The sequence below is a fragment of the Branchiostoma belcheri genome, unplaced genomic scaffold (assembly GCF_001625305.1).
Source record: "Branchiostoma belcheri isolate BF01 breed outbred unplaced genomic scaffold, Haploidv18h27 scaffold179, whole genome shotgun sequence".
NCBI classification, from domain to species: Eukaryota; Metazoa; Chordata; class Leptocardii; order Amphioxiformes; family Branchiostomatidae; genus Branchiostoma; species Branchiostoma belcheri.
The window spans coordinates 117,945-125,940 of NW_017803257.1; the positions used below are offsets into that span (position 1 = coordinate 117,945).

The following is a 7,996-nucleotide window of genomic DNA, read 5'->3' on the forward strand; positions in this document are numbered from 1 at the left end:
ATATGCAAGTTTGTACAAATGTCATCTGACTGTTACCAGGACCAGTATGTAGGCTAGCTCCTCGGCTCCAGGGCTAGCCTCTGGCAACAGCCTGGCACCCAGGCTAGCCCTGGAGCCGAGGAGCAGGCTCAGTACAGGCTACAGGCCGAGGATCAGTACAGGCTAGCTTCTCGGCGCCAGGACCAACATATCTCCTAGGAAAAAAACACCACAGACCCCCTCAGAGCAACATGCTTCTCAGGGTCTAACTGGGACTTGCCTATCTATTGGTCAACAGTCCGGTACCCAGGCGACTGATACTATGCGCCTCAGTTTGCCACAACCTCAGCAAAGTTTTGCCTCTCAGAATTCTGTGATGGACGACGACTGATTAGTTTTGCAGAGACCCACTCCCAGACCGTGCCTCACAGTTGTCCCAATTTGTTTCTCCCAACCTTTTCGTTTTTCTCTAACGAACTACATGAAGGGCACATGTTCAGAGGCTGACTTCAACATGTGCGTAGGTTTGCAATTCGCTTAAAAGTGTGTCAAAGGTCAATTATCTTTCCGCCTTCTCAATTATTTTGCCATAATAATTTCCAGTTCAGGCTTTTTTCTTTGCCCACGGGGGGGCTTTCCTTCATAATAACGTGTCAAAGGCCGGCTATCTCTTTATCCAACATGTTTGCGCTAATAATTTCCAGAGGAACGCTTTAGTTTTGCCCGTAGGGGTCGTTATCACATGTCAAAGTGTTTGAGACCAGTTATATCTTTTTTATCCCCGCTGAGGTTTTGTGATAATAATTTCCAGGACATGCAGCTTTCTTGTACCCCCAAGAGTCTTAAACGTTATTTCAGAGAGTCAAGGTTCAGTGATGTTTTTCTCCATCGATATCCTTGATAATAATTACCAGCATCGGGGTCTTTAGTGACCCACAGGGATCTTTTCTTTACCCTTATGTCAAATGTACGTTCATGGATAAGCGGAGACTATCCAGACCCGTGTCTGATCTAAACCAGTAACCCATTCAGGCATAGAAACAGATACGTTAGGCCAGGAAGAAAACGTTACTATGTTTCCTCCCTCTCTCTGCTTGGAGGTTACCCTTTACTGAGAGTTCTACTTGCGGTCCGGTGTTGTCTATATGCGGACTTGGCTTGTGTACGTCCACAACCAGCCTCTGGTGTTTCTTCTTCTTCTTTCATACTGCAATAGCAATTGTATTATTAGCTGCAATAGCAATTGTATTATTAGCAGCTGCACATGTGATAATTACAAACCCAGTGACCGGTACAAATAAAACTAAAGGGAAAATAAAGATGAGGCCACAAAGGAACATATATAACTGATCCTGTGCGTGTAAAAGAAAAGACAAGTGAATTTAGTGCGTTAGTGATATGTAAATATGCAGCAGGGTCCTCGCCAGTCCAGTTTTGAACTGGTTGAGAGACCCCGCCTCCGCCACACCAGGCTCAAGTTCGTTCTACTCTTTGATGGTACGTGTTTAATCGCGTATACCGGTATCACCTGATGCTGAGGTCACATTTCCAAACCGGGGCCCGGCCGGACAGTCTTATGGAACGAAAAGTGTGACATTTAAGACAATAAAGCAGAAAAAGTTGAAAAAAATTAAAGATGGGCATTATTTGCGTATATTTGTTATATGAATTGTTGATATTTCGTTAATCGAAACAGCCTGGCCGGGCCCCGGTTTAAAAATATGACCTCGGCATAAAGCGGCCGCATGTGAGACGAGTTACCATGGCAACTTGACCACGCCCACCGACATCTGGACCGATTTCTCCAGGCTGGATTCTTGGGCAGAGAAGGTCGGCAGAAGGTTGCAGCAACTTGTTCCAGAAACATATTTCATTTCACCAACCCCATTCCAGAAATACGTGAATGTGCTCACTCAGTGTGTTGCCTGTCGCTGTGTGGATTTTTGGAGAGCCATTTGTTTTGTCACCGGCAAGTGTCTGGTTATAAGAACACATTTTCAAGACACATTTTTCCACGAAAATGTGTTCTTTGGGAAAGAGATTCATCTGAAATAACGTTTTCCAACAAGAGTAAACGTTACCTTCGTCTGTTGTCTTAGCTTAGATTTTTCAAGGGAGACAGAAAAAGCTAGCGCTGGGATCAGGATTGGGGAAATGTGTTGATTGACCGAAAAAAACATGTACTATATATTTACAACGTTATGGGGTTGAATTTTATAGTTCATACACATTTGTAAAAGCATGAACGTAGTAGCATGGTTGTGAGAGGCATATTTCGGGCAATGATGTTACAAACAACATACTAAACCATACCTTTTTATGTCTAAACCATAGCTTCTTATGTCTGATACTCAAGAACATCCCAACGTGCGCGTTTCTGCTAAACACTTTCCCATGGCGGAACATGGTGTGCTCTAACCCTTTTTTGTTACCTAAAAGGCTTTAAACTTTACGGTCCACTTGGGTACCCAAAATATTTAAATCCAAGCTTGAAGGGAAAACGTGTGCGCGCCGTCTGTGGATTCCTGTGGCATTTCTGCCGCCTCAAGTCTCGTGCCAAGTTCTCTACTGTGGGCCGCAGCTGCGGTCTAAGGCCACAGCAAGTAAATTTTATGGACGACATCCTCCACAGACTCCAAATCTACTGCGGAAAACCTAGTTTCCTACATTTTAAGTTTTTGACATAAAAAAAAAAGACGATCTCCTCTCTTCATATCTACCCGCCATCCACGTTACGGCATGGTAACAGACAGCTCATTTTCGGCATGTTGGCCACTGCCACTAATTTTCTCCCAAGAAAATCGGACGAAAATTAATGCCCAGGTTGATGTCGCCCATAAAATTACTTTATGTGGCCTAAACTGGAAACTGGCTCGTCTGGTCTCACACGTAAAACTTCAGTGCAACACATGCGATTACCAACTATTCTTGCACAGTCGGTGAAGGTTAGACATCCAGGTAATAAGATACGCCAAAAACAGCTACTTAAGCAACTGGATATGATTTTGGGCCGTTTGGACGTGTCTGACCGTTTCCAAAATTATATTCAGTTGCTTGAGTAACTGTTTTTTGGCATTAGTGCAAGCAAAACATGCGGTTACCAACTGTTCTTGCACAGGTTTTCCTCATATAAATTCGATACACTTCTTGGAAGGGACGATTTTCTAACTGCTGCATTCCTGGCGACCAAACAAGCGCGATGCATTTCGGGCTTGGTGACCTTGAAATAGCCGCTGCAGTTTTGTAACGACTTTTTGTGCCGCCTCCTGGTATCATGATAAACCCTTACAGACGACACGCACCGCATTTTCCGTCTGATTGAACAGTAAATAATATGATAAACCTCAAACCCCCCTGTCAGCGCCTCTAATGAGGTCACTGGGTCGTCCGTCCGCCAGGCATATTTTTGTGTCACGTTTCCAGTCCAAGGTCAGACTTTTGCAGGAAACGAGTTTCTGTATAGCCTTACGGTAATCCTCTATCGAGTCTGCAATCGTTTACAGTCGCTGCAATGTGGCCTTCCTGTATATTATGATAGATTGTGTAAAATTTGAGTCTGGATCCTTGAAGGGGGGGGGGGGGCGTTAAAAGGTGTTGGGGGTAAGTGTCGCCAAGAAATGACACGGGTGGGTCTAGATAACGAGGAGACATTTCAGAATTCACTTGAGTCTTCTTGGGTCACTTTCTTGTAAGTAAGCATAGATCCTTTCTATCTCTTCTTCAATCTTCGAGACATAAGCCGAGCAGGGGCACCGGTGCGTCTGAAGCCTAATCTCGAAATAGTATTAGTATTAGCACGATTACAAAGCTTTAAAGCCTCAGATCTACCGTCTTGTGTTTTCCGAAACTAACCCTTTCTGTACACCATCTTGACACCTTCTTCTATTCGCCGTACCGTTCAAAGATCTTCAAAAGACGCCCGGCCAATCTCCGGATGGTTTATTAGCTTCTCTCATCACCAGAACGGCAGGAATTCTAGTCCAATTACTCAATTTTCTGGAACTGATCAGCCCGGAGAGAAGTGGCCCTCTGGTGTTTATCAAGAATCTTCAGACATCATGTCAGAAAAGTGTGGGGCTGGGAAACCAAGTGGCTGTCCTTGTGTTGAGGCTGTTGTTACAGGCATGCCATACCTAGTCAGGGTGTTCTTCACACTCTCTTTCCACGTCTTCTTGGGACGTCCCCTTGCCTTAGATCCAGATTTTCTGTTGTGGTATGTTTATCAGGCACCTTCAGACATCATGTCGGTAAAAGTGTGCGGCTGGGAAACCAAGTGGATGCCCTTGTCTTCAAGGTACCTTCAACTGTTCAAGGCAAATTGCCTAAAGAAAATACCACACGTTTCCTTTTGAATGTTCATTCTACTTAACTTTACACTATCCGTCCACTTCTACCGTCTGGGGTGTCGTGGGGAGGGACAGTTGGCGGCAAAAGGCTAGTCTGGAGGCTCTTGTTCCTGATAGCTGCCCAAGACAGGAAAATCTGGCAACACCTCTGCTGCAAGGTCTGCCTTGTCCCCCCGACGACCGGTCATGGGACTAGGTAGGTAGGTACTAAGGTAGTAGACACATGCCATACCTAGTCGTACCCTCACACTCTCCCCTTGCCTTAGATCCAGACTTTCCCTTGTTGTATACTCTGTGTGGTACGTTTTGGTGAGGTATCCTTGCAAGGTGTCCAAATCACTTGATTTGTTGTTGGCCAATGTTCCTTTATTTCCCAAATAGGGGGACACTCGAGTGTTTGTTCTGCGGTTGTGACCCATTACTGGGACAAAACAGTAAAAGTAGTTCATGTGTGGGAGGGGGATGGAGAGAGATCGTGAGTACGTTGCCACCTGCCTCTAGGCTCACTGTTGGAGTGATTGTCGTCAGTAGATTGTATCTTTATCTGTGTCTGAATTAATGAACCGCAGGGACCGCCTTTCCGCGTAACGTTCTAGATCCGTTCTAGATACATGCAGCCGGCTGCGACTGGTTACGGTAATCCGGTAATCATATAGAACAACCTGCCACATCCATACCTTTGTGTAATAATGTGGAGGGCTCTAATTATGCCGTAATAGATGACATGGCAGCGATATTGCGATTTCTACGTACTCTATAGTACGCCAAAAAGCAGTTACTCAAGCAACTGGATATGACGTTGGAAAAACCATATCCAGTTGCTTGAGTAACTCCTTTTTTCGTAACTTGTTGCCTGGATGTCTAATCTTCATCGACGTACTCTATAGTAAGTTGAGCGCATAGAATCATTTGTCGTATTACTTCTGAATGGCAAACGTAACACTTCAGTAAGAGGACGTTTTACCTTTAGTCCATTGAAAGAACAAGCCTCACTGGGCTAGCACTTGGGAGTTGTACTATAAAAGACCTTCTTCCTGCTATCTCGGGGATTCTTTGAAAGAGTCTCAGAAACGTCTGATAGTCTAGAGCCTGGTAAACCTCTTTATCCATTTGCCTTATGCACGATAAATACCGATGTTAAAGAGGCATGCCGATTAAAAATACCTCCCCACCACCAGAGACGCGGCCTAGTTCAACTCTGTGTTTCTATAGCGGAATAAGAACGTCGATGGCGACCTCCGAGGGTCTACTACACAAAACCTCGTCTTTTTTTTACACTCCCCAGCCGAAAGGGTCTACCAAAGGGTGTTGACAGATACAAACAGTAAGGTCCGGTTTATCGTGTAAACTGTCAGCGTTGCTTCATTTGTATTTAATTGGCGGTAAGCAGCGAAATACTGACAGATTGCAGAAAGTACTTCTGTCTGTCAACGTGTATAATCCTGGTCTAAACACACACGGCAAACCGGTGCACCGCCGGCAATTGTACATATACAAAAGGAAGGAGACAAAACTTTGTTTTTAGTTTCTAGTTAAGATTTTCGACAGCTCTATTGGCCACGTACCCTTCAAGAATTTTGCTTCAGAATTTTGCACTATGAACCTGTGAACCATGTAACATCTTTAGTGCACCAAGTAACATATAGCGTCAGTGCACAGTAAACCAGTCAGAATTGCCCTGATGAAGATGACAGACGGTCATCGAAACGTCGGCTCGTAAAAAAATAAATGGTTGTGATCAAAGAACTTTGCTATTAATTCGTTTACCAACCTGATGAAAATATTTTAGGAAGTATGACACGTCTCAATTTTGCTTGTCTGCCTCCAAATGTCAGACTGTGTACGCACTAACATCATTTCTCACAAGTAGCCCCTGGCCTTGCTTTTTGTCCGTAAACACCACATGTACACAGACGCGCAAGCTGTGAGCTGACCTTGTTTACGTATCGGATCGCGCAGGTCCCGACATTCTCGGTCCCAGGGTAGTTATGGGTCAGGTGCCTGGGCGTGACCTCTCGTTCCCAGGATGCGCCCCCCTCTCAGAAGTAGGTTTGTTAGGTCACATCAGTTTAATTTGTTGTTTCTCGGATTTTTTCAGAGAAAATATGAAGCGACAGGGTGAAAAAGTAATGAAAACAGGTCTAGGCATCCTATTTTAGCCCAAATGCTACGATGGGAGGCATGAAGTCAACACAAAAGGCTGGGTTAATATTGAGTTGATTGAGAACCAGAATCTCTTTTTGTTTGCAAATCAGGAAAAAACGAAGAGGCGATTCCGAGAACCAAGAAATTAAATTGGTGTGGCCTTAGGTCTGGTTACACGGTGGTCGCCCGTCCCTGTCCGCTCTATACACAGTGTCTAAACAACACGAAGCCCCCAGTAGCCCGATACGCCAACACTGACTAGACTAGATGAAAGATTTAATCGGGAACATCTTGTGATGTCGCCGTTGCCAGGGTAACGTATCATCGTTTGGCTCCCAGCTGTCCCAAAGTGTTACAGTACCGGCGGTCAACAAACTCACGGCTAAACCACTACAGAACTTCTAGCTCTCTTCACAAGTTCCGAAGACAACTACTAAGTACGTATCACCAGCTCAAACAAGAACAAGAAATAGTCATGCTTTCATGTACCAGAGTTATAAACCAAGGGTTGTGGTGTTCAAGAATTCATTCCCTCCTAGAACTATGGCAGAGTGGAACTCGCTGTGACCAACTACAGTAGGGGCATTGTCATTAGATAGCTTTCAACAATGTTTAGAGTTAGATGCTCAAAGGTTAAGTCGTCCGGTGTAATGTAGCCAGCTGCCACCGCGCCGCGTGCCTGCGAAGCTGGTGTGTTACGCCGAAGAGCTATACAGATAGAGATACAGATAAAGAATCCCACTTTCTTTCTATGCACGGATAAAACAACAATGGATAGGTTAGTGAGCACCATCTTCTATATATTTTTTTGGTAGCCTGGTTACCAGACCTAGCTATTTTAGCCCCAGAGTCTCTGCAAGTAGAGGAGAGAATAAAGACGCCTAGAATAAATAGGTCTGGTAACCAGGCTATTTTTTGGTCAACTGTTGCTCTTATATGGGTCATCCTGTGACTGATACAGACACGGTCAGCTGGTAGGCGCATTCCCGATGTTTTCCGCTCAGCTGGCTCTAAAGGTTGTGAAATTCATTTCATGGTCTGGACAAACTATTTAAGAGCTCTGTCATTGGGATCAAAGGTTTACAGGGTCGGTGTTGAGCCAAATCCTTGAGATGCCACAAGAGGTAGGAATCAAGAGGTCCCAGGTTCGAGTCCTGACATGCCACCGATCTTGTGCCCTTTGGAAAGGTACTTTACACGACTTTCCCCACTAGACTAGTGAAAATGAGTATTGTCTGTTCAGTATTCATTTCTATGCGTGGGACACAACACCAGCAACAGCTACCTGTGTTCCGCGTATATTGCACTGTTGCAATTTCAATAAATCAAATCAAATCAAATCAAATCAAATCAGGTGTTTAGGGCTAGGGATGTATTAGGGTTGGTATTAGATCTAGAGTTACGGTTAGGGTTAGAGTTGGGATCATTGTTCAGGGCTAGGGTTAGACTTACAATTGGGGTTAGGTTAGGTTTAGTCCTCCACATCACGACCAAACCCCTCCCATCCCTTGTCTCAGGTATATTGA

At 44.7% G+C, this 7,996-nt stretch overlaps 1 protein-coding gene across 1 annotated transcript in view; it reads left to right on the forward strand.

The window, feature by feature from the left end:
- Positions 1–7,996, forward strand: part of LOC109467224 (tripartite motif-containing protein 45-like) — a 29,903-nt gene that overhangs the window by 3,875 nt on the left and 18,032 nt on the right. The window lies entirely within an intron of this gene.